The 11,648-nt window shown below is 42.2% G+C and overlaps 1 long non-coding RNA gene across 1 annotated transcript; it reads right to left on the bottom strand.

Moving 5' to 3' along the window:
- Positions 1-18: 18 nt before the first annotated feature.
- Positions 19-8,681, bottom strand: LOC111870249. The gene is made up of 3 exons (XR_002843817.2): positions 8,097-8,681; positions 3,002-3,032; positions 19-432 (listed from the first exon to the last, which is right to left on the bottom strand). It is a non-coding gene; the product is annotated as an uncharacterized LOC111870249 (long non-coding RNA).
- Between the last annotated feature and the right edge of the window lie 2,967 nt (positions 8,682-11,648).

Raw genomic sequence — 11,648 nt, forward strand, 5'->3', positions numbered from 1 at the left:
TTGGTGGGGAAGCCAGAGGGAAAGAGAGACTGCAGTACAAGAGATCTGGTTGTAAAAGTATTCAGTGCTAGTAGCGAAAAAAGCATTGGGGGGCAGAGGAGGGAGCACTCAAAATAGTTGGTAAAGTAGCATACCTTCTTACCGATTGTGCTCTCGGCCCAGGAGGTCATTTTAAATTTAGTTCCTTGTAAAATGAACATAGATGGCAGCAGCCTTGCACCGAGGTGTCATGGCCGCCACGTTTCCAACCAATAACATGGGAGTTGCACGGGGCTGCTCATGTGGCTCCATCAGTAGATCAGGATGCACAGAAATGCCAGTTCAGTGTAGACCCGAGTGTTCCTATGGGAGGATCCCAGTTCTGAATAGGCTCCCCAGCGTCTGGCCGCTTTATGCCTATGGGCTAGTCGCTGCTTACGTAGATCAATTTGTCTGAGAAAAGACAAAAAGTACCCCTCAAGAAATAATATATTATCAGTAATAAGAGAAAACTAAAAAAATGTTTGTATCTAGAATGGTCAAGAGGTTATGAAATGGTTGCAGATGTGCTTTTGTTTAAAGGTGACAAGTTTGCCTATGCGGTTCAGTGTTTTATGCAGCGTGAATAATTGTGATCTTGCTTTAAGCAGGTTCAAGAAATGTTCACTGATTGTAATTAGAAAACCAAGCAGACCTATGAATAATTTCATGATGATTTTGTTTGTTATCAGTTTCCCTCTTCCTGTGTTTAATATGTTTAATCTGTGTTTGGAAGTGCTTGATAACTTGCATAAGAAAGTTATAACATAGGTCATCGTTTTAGAAACAAACAGTAACCAAACATTTTAAGTTAAACTCAGGTTTGAATTCCTGTTTTCCACTCTTGATAGAGTGGCTGTGATTAGTGCTGTCTTGTCAATGTACATCAGAACTTTAAAATGATTATCGATACAGGGAGATACCAAGATACTTACACTCTTGATGTAGTGAATTCAGTAATTGCCTTTGAAAACAAAACTAGTCAAGTCATCACCTCATTATATAAAAGGAATAAGAATTTTAATAATAATATTTCTTGAGATGCTGCTAGTGGTTTGTACTCCCATAGAATCTTCATTAAAATTAAAATAAGAAGAAAATGGTAAATTAAGAGAGCAAATGTGTACACAGACAGTAAATATATTGCTTCAAATAAAGTGAAAATGAAGTTCATGTGTTCTATAATGGCTTATTGCTATGGTTAAATGGGGCACCCATCTGTAGCTATAAGCATGTGTTCCTGTTTGTCAGATTATAGTATTGTAACGTGTTTCATTACTGAATACGCCGTAGAGATCGTTAATTGGTTTATTGAACAATCTACAAATATCGGCTACAATTAATTATAACAATGTTACGGGTTTCCACTCTTTACAAACCCTACAACAAAATCTCTTAACACTATCTTCAAGAGTCTTCACGTATTAATAATGCGGGAGCTATACAAGTCTCCCTGAATTACACACTCCAAATATAATTGGTTATCACGAACTACCACTGATTCTCGCACACGTGTCTGTAGCTCGTAACTTGCGAACTGAGAACTCGTTGGTAACACACTGACTCTCGCTTGCTGCTCAGCTGGCTTTTATTCCATTCGCTGTTGCTAGTGTGACGTGGCGTATAGCCTAGGACGCTGTTACCCCTTGGTGACGTCACCGCTGTTGATTCGCTTTGCATAGCTTCAAGGTTGCGGGGACTCGACTAACTTTGGCTCCGCTCGTGACGTCACTGCGGGGAGAGTTGCGGGGTGATGGCTCGCCTATTACGCGAGCGCTACGTTACCGCGACGTGCAGCTGGGGAGGCAGGGGTCAACATGTCACACTGCTCCCTCCTTAACACTATTCGTCCCGAATAGCCTAACCGTGCTTCCCCCATCCCTCTTCTTTGGAGGCTGTTCTTGCAGCATCTTCTTTGTGTCCTTCTACTGTTTCTCTTCTCCCCATTGCTCTGCTCTCCAACCGCCACATCTTCCCCCTTTTTATGGTTGCTCGTCTCGGCGCAGCTCCATGATAACGTGCAAGCCGGTCGAGGTGTACAACCAACATCCTCGACCTAGGGGTCTTCTGGATTCGGTAAACCACATCATTTATCCGGGTCACTACTTTGTAAGGACCTTCCCATGATGCTTGTAGTTTCGGCGATTTCCCTTTTCTGCGGGTCGGGCGATAGAGCCAGACTCTGTCGCCTTCGTCGTAACCTGCGGAGTTGGCCAGTTTATCGTACCGAGTTTTCATCCGGTCACTGGCAAGCTTCAGGTGTTGCCGGGCATAATTGTGGATGTCGTGCAGATGATNAGAAGTTGGCAACCAGAACTTCCGCTATTGTTGAAGCCTCCTGATTCGGGATGGTGTACACTTCTGGCCACTTGGTGAAGTAGTCCATAGCAATCAGTAAGTATCGGTTCCCTCGGTTGCTTTGTGGGAAGGGCCCTGCGATATCAATGGCTACTCTCTCGAAGGGAGCACCAACATTATACTGGTGCATTTGCCCACGATTCCTGGTACGCGGTCCACGTAATTTTTTTATCAGAACCAGGGCAGCAGAAATTGTAAATGCATGATCCACTTACAATCAACATACTGAAAACATCAGCTTATAAAAAGAACTGACAAGTGCACACACTTTTACATTATTAAAATAAATGGCATAAAGTTATATGATACATAACTAAAGAACATTCAATCAGTGTTCAGAATAAAATAAGGTGCCCAAACTGCAGAGTTAAACTATGAAACTGAAAGAAGACACATGCATTCCAACCCTAACTGTGTCATCTGTTTGCTAAGCAATGCTACTATGTATATGCTGTGATGATGTTTCTGAGTAAGTTTTTCTATGGGGTGGGACCTTAAAATTTAATTTATTGAAACTATGCAACCATAGAATGGCAATTTTTTTAGCCTTTTTGCCACTGGATTTGCTGAAGTCTTCTGTGCCAAACACACAAGACTACAAAAGCCTCTGTCATGAAGCACTTACCTTCTTTCCTCTTGTCATCATACAACTGCACCTGCAAGAACATACACTAGTCAACATGACAATATCTTTTGTTTCCATGCTTATGTTCTTACAAGCTGGTGACGGTCTCACAACTAACTCATTGTCAAGTCAGAGTCAAAGTCACATTGCAACTGACGGTCGGTCAGTCTGTCTATCATGACAAGATTTTTTTTTTATATGAAAGTTACTGTCCTGTCCATTTGGGGTGCCCTCTCTGATGAGAAGTCGGTTCTGTCATTTGTCAGTCATAGTCTGTAGTCAGTATTTACATATATTTACAAATTTAATCTTAATTCCTATTTCTATGTACAATATATACAAGGCCTCCGTCAATCCAGGCTCAGTACAGCAGTTTATGCCCTATTTCTAGTAGTATTCACTACCACGTCAGTCTAGTCACTTGAACGGTTGTATGCCTGACTGCCGCCAAGTTTAAGCCTCTTATACGTTGTGGTGGGCTTCGCCTTGTCCAATGTTGCTAACATTCTTATTATCATGATTTTGTATGACTTCTGGTTGTTGCCTACATAATTCTGTTGTACAGTCATATACATATGAGATTCTGAACGCCACGTGCAAATCTCGGATCGGTGTGTGCCTTGGAAAACTGCCAATGGTGCAGAGAACCTTGTTTTGCAGGCGCTGCAATTTCATTAGATGGGTGTCTGCCGCAAATTCTCAGGTGGGACTAGCTAAGTCATTATGGATCTAATAACAGCTTTTAGGGTCAGCTTAATATTAGTGCTCAATCGCTCACTTCTGAATAGGGAATATGCTCTAATGAATGTTCTCAAGGCCTTGGCTTCGATCATTTCTATGTGTAATCTCCATGTAACTCTCTTATCGAAGATTACACCTAGATATTTTGCACTATTTACAAATGGAATATTTTGTCTCTTTAGAGTAAGACTAGATTCAGGCAGTCGACGACTACAAGAGAAATAGACCCCAAGTCTTATCTTCATTAATTTTAATGTTCCAGCGCTCAAACCAGGTCTCCATTGAGCTTAGACCGCACTGGAGTTTTCTGACAATAAATCCCTCCTTGCAATCTGACGTATACGGAGAGGTGTCGTCTGCAAAGAGGGCCAGATGAACACCATGAGTTTGGGGGGCATCATTAATGTACAGACTGAAAAGAGTAGGGGACAGTACCAAACCTTGTGGCACTCCTGATTGCATTTCCCTTGGCGTTGACATTTCTCCTTCAACCGAAACCCTGAATTTACGTTGAGAGAGACATGACCAAATAAGTTTGGTCAAACTGTTCAAGAATTGCAATTTTGATGACTTATACAGCAAACCTGAGTGCCATGTGGTATCAAAGGCTTTTTCGATGTCCAAGAACACTGTGGCTGTAGACATTTTATTGTTGAAATTAAGGGTCACATGGTCTGCCAGCCTCACATATTGCAGTGTCATGCTGCGACATGCACGAAACTCAAACCAGCTTGCATTGAGCAGGTCTCTTTCATCAATGTGTTTTTGGAGCAATTTCAAAATCACTTTTTTGAATAGTTTTCCTGTTGTGGACAGGAGGCTGATCGTACGTAAATTTTGCAGGAATTTTGGGTCTTTACCGGGTTTAGGTAAAGTTATTACTTTTGCTTCCTTCCAAGTCTTTGGAAAATGAGAGAGCCGAAGACAATGATTGAATAAATGAGTGAGGTGAACAAATGGTCGCCTTGCAAGGTGCCTGAGGCATTCATTTGAGATGCCGTCAATTCCACAGGCCTTTTTCAATTTAAGGGAGTTTATTAATTTTTGTATGTCACATGGTCTGATCCTTTGAGGGGGGGTTGTCATCTATGGTTTCAAGCAGAGCTTGAACTCTAGCCTCCACCTGCCATTCATGGTTTTCGTCACACAGGACATGTGGCGTGAACTGAATTTCCAAACAGTCAGCAATTTCATTGGCTTTTTCGAAAGGATGGAATTTAAGGCCAGAAGTACCATGAACAACAGTTGGTGCCCTTGGTCCGTCCCTCTTTAAGAGGGATTTCACAATTGGCCATATACCCTGAGGTGTGACTTCAGTGTTACCTATTTTGTTTCCCACCATTCAAGTGCCTTTTTTCAGGCCATTCACCTGATTGATTTTGTGACCCAATTGATTGCTGTTTTACATGCTAGATCCCTCGTTTCTTGCCATAATTTTTGAAGCCTCTGCTTATGTTTTATCAAACGATCTAGACCAGGAAGGTCATTGTTTATGTCCAAAACTATTAACTTTACTTGTCAACAATCTATATGCCGAAGCAATAGACACTGCAAATTTTCGTGCCGCTTTATTGGCTTCTACCCCAGACTTAATTTCTATTTTAGGTGATTTTTAACTCAGAGGCGAGGCTCTGAAACTGCTCCCAGTCTGTGAATTTTTCTATAGGTTCCAAAAGATTCCTAATTTTACGTGATCCAGTATGTGGAATACTATTGGTAGGTGATCTGAATCCAAAATATCTGAGACAATGACATCTGACATTCTGATATTTTTGTGAACCACAATATCCAGCACGTCACCATTTCCTGCAGGGGAATAATGAGTGGGGCACTGTGGTGCTGAAATTTCGAATTCACTCATATCAAACAAATCCACGAGTTTCTCGCCTGAGGGGTTTGAAACTATGCTATTCCAAAATAGGTGTTTAGCATTCAAATCACCTGCCAAAATTGACTCACATCTAAAGCTTAAGAGCTTAGTGATGTCAGCATCAATCCAGACCCTGCCTGGGGATTTATAAACAGCTGCAAGCAGTACTTCACTGTTACCAATTGGTATGCAGAACCCTGTCGCTTCTACTGAAATAAGGGGTGGTAGGTCTACATGGTTATGGGGAATTTCTTTTCCAACTGCAATGGCAGTTCCGCCTTTTCTGCTCGAGTGGCGGTTGGTTCTATAAATGTGGTAGTTTGGAATAAAGAACCTCTCATGAGGTTTCACATATGTCCTAAAAACAGGATCACATCTATGTGTAGATCTTGCAGCTGTTTACTGAGCTCATAGTGCTGCCTCCCAATGCCATTCACATTAAATGCTATGACTCTGAGTCGGCTATGAACTATAGTGGCCATTTTGTTTAACCAGATTTAATACCATTTTTGTAATGACCACTATTTTGTCCTCTTCAGACACTGCATCATTGAACTCTGTCATAATCTGGTGTACTACAGTCACTACTCTCAACATATTGTCGAAAGGTTGACTGATTACATGAGGAGCCTGATCTGACTGGCCTGTTTCTGCAGTGCAGGAGCCAGTACAATCTGCTTTCTTGCTGTGGTTGGACAAACCACTGGAACATGGTTTTCCTGAGGGTGCTTTTGCTGCTGTACTGCGCTGCCTTGGAGTGTCATCACAAAGGAGACACCTGGGGTGACAATGTTTGAGGAGAACACCCTCCTCGTGGTAGTCTTGGGCGCTCTCTGCCCCTTCCTTTTCTGCTGCTCCTCCTTGGCATGTTTGCAACCCTGATAATTGGCGGGATGCGGTTTTTCTCCCTCTGCCAACCAGCAGTTGCAGCATATTGGAGTGGAGGCAGAGTTTCCCTTTTCTGGGCACTCCTTCTGTAGGTGGCCGCCTCTGCACCACAAACAACATAGAGGTTGCTTGCAGTTTGCCCAAACATGGCCGAACTGCTGACAGCTGTAGCACTGTGTAAGCCCGTTTTGTGCTTTGTACGCCTCTACCCTGATGGCAATGTGGCAGAGGTTGGTCAATCGAAAGAGTTCTTGGGACTTCTACGTTCTGGGTTGTGTGATAAGGAACAAGGAAAGGTTGTTGGTACTTGTTCCTTCTGGAGGTGTCAGACAACTCGTTGACATTTTTTTGATGCTAATGACATGGACTCGCCATTCCATCAGAGATATCCTCTGCTGGAGTATTTTGTGGGAGGTGACGGATGACCGCTTTGATGGGTTTTTCTATTTCGGGTAATACAAAGAATATGAAAGGTTGTTGTTACCCTCTAGGAATTTTTTTATGGCTGAAAAGTCTATCATTTATTTTTTGACAATTCTGATCCTGTTCCTGGTGTTGCAGAACTGAAAACTGCCCGTGACAATGTCTTTGTTTTTCCTCTGCAACTGTATCAGGTTAGTCATAGAGGTTAGCACAATGGGAGGCGGCCTACTTGCCTTGATGCACGATGGCTGCCCCTGTTCTTTGTCTGGGTCATCGGCTGTCTCCTCCACAACATCCTTTCCTGATGTCCTCAGATTTTTTTTGTCAGTACCTCACCTTGGGATCGTATCCTAGGATCCCGCGGTCCGCATGTCAGCTTCGGTCTTTTCGCCTATTCCTCTGAGGAGTTTCACCTGCGTCTCCTTTGTTCGCAAAATTCCTCAGGTGATTCCGTTTGTTCTGGGAGCAGCGAGTCTCACGTTTCCCTGTGTATGGCAGTGTACATGTGCAGAATGGCTGTAAAGAGCGCCTTTCCATCGAGGTGATTATAAAGCACTGTCCTCTCAGCTTCGGATTTTGTGATTAATTCTTTCCATACTGCTCTGTTTCCATTTGCAGAGGGTGATGTATGGATAAGCTGCCATATTGTTTCTAGGCCACTATTCAGTTCTATTTCTTCCTGGCAGTCAGGATTCTTTGCATTTAAATCTTTGTGGTTCTTCTCAAAGGACGCCATGATTGCCTTCCAGCATGTTTCACACACTGTCGACTCCGTCATTTTGCTTGCTTACTAGTCCGTATGCAGACAGGATGGTCCCACCACTGACACACCAGCCGCTCCACTCTTGTATTATAGTTTAGAGTTTCACCCTTATAGTGCCTGGCGGCCGCTCTAGTGGCCGTCCCTTAACTGCCATGCCATTTAAATTCGTTTTAGATACTATTACATGCTTATTTATAATAAATTCTACTCATCCCATTTTTGGAGTCAGATAACTGGAAAAATTCCCGGTTGTTGCATGATGAATGTATATTCTTGTGCAGGAACAATTTTATTTCTATCACAGCACATTATGAAGATAAAAAATATTTTTCGTACTTTTTTTAGAGAAAAAAACGACTCTTTGACTTTCAAGGATAATATCAACATCAAATATTTGAAAAAGTAATTACCTGTTGTTGTTTTCTGATAGCTCCATTCATATTATATGTGATGTTAAAATTTGAAAATTGTACACCAAATAGTTTATTCATCATATCAATATTTGTAAAACACTGCAGTTCTCGTTCTCACTGACTGTGCACAAGTGAAACAACATAAGTGGACTATGTACCACCGGTACATTTATGTTCAGGGATGTGGTGAAAAACAGATAAAAATACTGATTTTGGGTCATAGGTGCGGATGGGATATACTTTGATCCTTGCGTTTCTGTATTACAAAAATGGAGTTGGGCCTGAATATTACTCTCCTCAGAAACCTCCCCGTGAATGATTTCAACTGTGCCACCAAGGTCACTGTCACTTGTTTCACTGATGCGCTCAGGTGAACTGCGTCTCGTTTCGGTGGAGTTGATGTAGAAATTTCACTCCCGCTGCTGTTTGAAGAGATATTTTCATTGTCAGACAACTCAAAATCACTAACAACATCTTCTTCCATCAAACCGTGAATGTCAGCACCCTTCATTTATCTCCTAGCCATGGTAAAACACAAAAAAACTGGCACAATTGAAGCAGAATTTGAAACCAGGCAGACACAAAGGCCNGACACTCACTGCGCGTCTACTTGTCTTGAATGTCTTGAAGGTCACGAGCGGTCACGAGACTGGAACAGAATATAAGCGGAAGACATATTCTTCCAGCTGAAGTGAATTCAAGTGCCATCTGTAGGCGAATAGGTACAAATACAATGAAATCAAACCGACTTCAGAAGCCCATAGTGTCATCCGTTGCGATATTATTCACAGAGGGTATATTCTTAATGCAATCGATATAAAACCAGAGTTTCGTAGACTTCAAACATCGATCTACACAGTGGTATATAATAACGCGACATTTGAAACCACAGAAAGCAATTGCAGGCGTTTAGAAACTGGTAGACAGCAGGGCCACCAGAGCGGCCCGCTGGCATTCTTCGCTTGTACTAGCTGGGCCTCTAGAGTGGCCCGCTGGCACTATAAGGGTTAACTTTTTCTCATTCAATCCTGTATCTTATCCAGACTTACGCTCTTTTTAAAACACAGGTTAAAATTATTTCAATTTAATTGTTAAAATTTAAAAGTTCATGAATCGAAGTTCAATTCATGTCGCTGGTTACACTTTCACTTGTTTACAGTCNAAGCATCGTGCTAATCTCCCCCTCTCCCTTAAACAATGAACAATAACTCGTCATTTTTCACTGCACTGTGTCACTCACTCTGAACTCCTAACTACTCTCTAATCAACTGCTCTATTTCTGCACTCTCTGTCACAATCTCTCATTGTCAAAGTCAAAGTCACATTGCGACTGACGGTCGGTCAGTCAGTCAGTCAGTCAGTCAGTCAGTCAGTAAGTCAGTAAGTTTTGGTGTCGAGACCTCTGATTGGCTCATGACCAGATATTAATTATCTGGACAGTTACAGTCTTGTTTCTGTGGGGCACCTTCTCTGATGAGAGGACGGATCTGTCTTTTGTATATGCTGCTGGTCCTTGCCAGCGCAGTCTTACTTGGGTCCGAGTCCCTTGGGACTTGCGACCATATTTTACTGTCTCAGAATTGAGACTTCCCTTTTCGTCGCCTCCTACGACTCGCAGGGTCATGGTGGAGGTATTCGATCCCGCCTCCACACGGGTCTAACTCATTGCTTCAACTGTCCTGCTTATAACATCTTGGCATGGACCACACAGAAAATACCATTCCTCTCAGCAACAGCTGCTTCTTTTGCAGTCATTGCCTAGCAACTGGTCTGCATGCCACAATCCCAATCACTTAAATTACAGGACATGCAGCTCAAAAGCAAAGACAAACACCAGCAGTGGGGGAGATTAGGTGGCCCTAGCAGTGATAACAGTGGATGGTACAGACATCCTGCCATCAGCAATTCAAGAAAAAGATCTCCTCACACACTCAAAGGCTCAGCTGTTGGCTCTCTGGTGAAGAGGATGAATTCACCAGCTTTCAGGGCCTCTGAAAAGGGGCCCATGAAAATAAGACTGAAAGAGGTCTCTTGATGGGGGTTAGCAGCCTTACCAGCTGGAGCTTGGCTGTAGGGACTCAAGATGTCCCTCTTGGTAAATGACACAAGGCATTATGTCAACACCCAACTTGGATGGGCATGGATCTATGACCTTTAACTGCACATAAGTGGATGGACATTAAGAGGGTTTCAACCTAGAGGCTTCTGGTTGTGGCTAATATTAAGGATCTTAAATAGTCTGAATGACAATGAAGCCCAGAAAGGTGAGTACTTCAGTTACAGAAGGCTGTAATCACACTGTACTGGAAGCTGTGAGTTCTATACATGGGCACGGGCATTTGACAGTATGTCTTAGCTTAAATCATACTAATTGTGTTGTTTTCTGGGCTCTATGATATATGTTACAAGAAATAATACATATCTTACAAACCACTTATAAAATGTTGAAATTAGATCATAAGAAATGAAAGAAGAAACATAATTGATCACTTAGAAAAGATCTGACTTCTGGCAAAATTGACACATTCTAAACATTCCCCATGTGATCTACATTCATCACTTCTTTATATACATCTTTAATACACTGATTAACTCCATGCAGAGAATTCCATAAATATTTCCCATCCTTTATTGAACTTGAATGTTCATTGGCACATTCACAACAGCTGATCAATGGGCCCTATTCAGACCAAAGATGAATTCTGTCCCCACCATTACACCCTATTTTTTCAAAATCACCTCACTATTACCTTCCCATCTATGTCTCAGGATGCCAGGTGGTCTCTTTACTTCTGATTGCAGCCAACCTGTTAATTTATTCAAGAATATAGTTTTGATTTACTTTTTCGATACATTATCACAAAGCTTTAAGCTGTAGTCAGACGCCTGTATGAGTCTGAAACCTCATTAACGTAACTTACGATTTTATTATACTATGGTATTTCTGCTGAAAGAAATGGGAAACCAGCAAAGATGGCTGTTGCCCGTCGTTGCAACTAAACACCTCTGTAAAAAAGCCCAAGATTAGGCAATAGTGCAACAGCCGTTACATGATAACCACAACAATATAAACAAATGACAATACTGTGCGGTGCACTCTTCAACATATCTCACCTTCGTTTCCTTATTACTTCCGTCACAAATTAATAGTAATTTGCGATAGGCGTTGATATGAGTCTCGTCCTTGGAGTGAACCTTCGGATTGTATGGAACACATTGTTGGTACTTAAACAAGACTGCAGCTAAAATTAGAAGTTTGTGTTCCGATGATACTGTTGCTGAAGAGAATTCATGTGGCCAGTTAACGCGTAAGAAGCCTTTCGAAGGGGCAATGACCCCAAAATCAGAGTTCTTATTCCTTCCGGATGTGCCATAGGCTGGCACCCGTATGAAAAATTCTGACGTCGAAAATCTCAAAGTAGGTGGTAGGATCAGCAATCAGATCCCACAAAACAGCTCGAGGCCTAACTTCCTCAGTACATAACTGCAGCCCCGAAAAGTAGTGTGCACTACTTAACCCACAAAACCCTCACATAGCCTGCTCAAAAC

This window comes from Cryptotermes secundus, unplaced genomic scaffold, assembly GCF_002891405.2.
Source record: "Cryptotermes secundus unplaced genomic scaffold, Csec_1.0 scaffold75, whole genome shotgun sequence".
NCBI lineage: Eukaryota > Metazoa > Arthropoda > Insecta > Blattodea > Kalotermitidae > Cryptotermes > Cryptotermes secundus.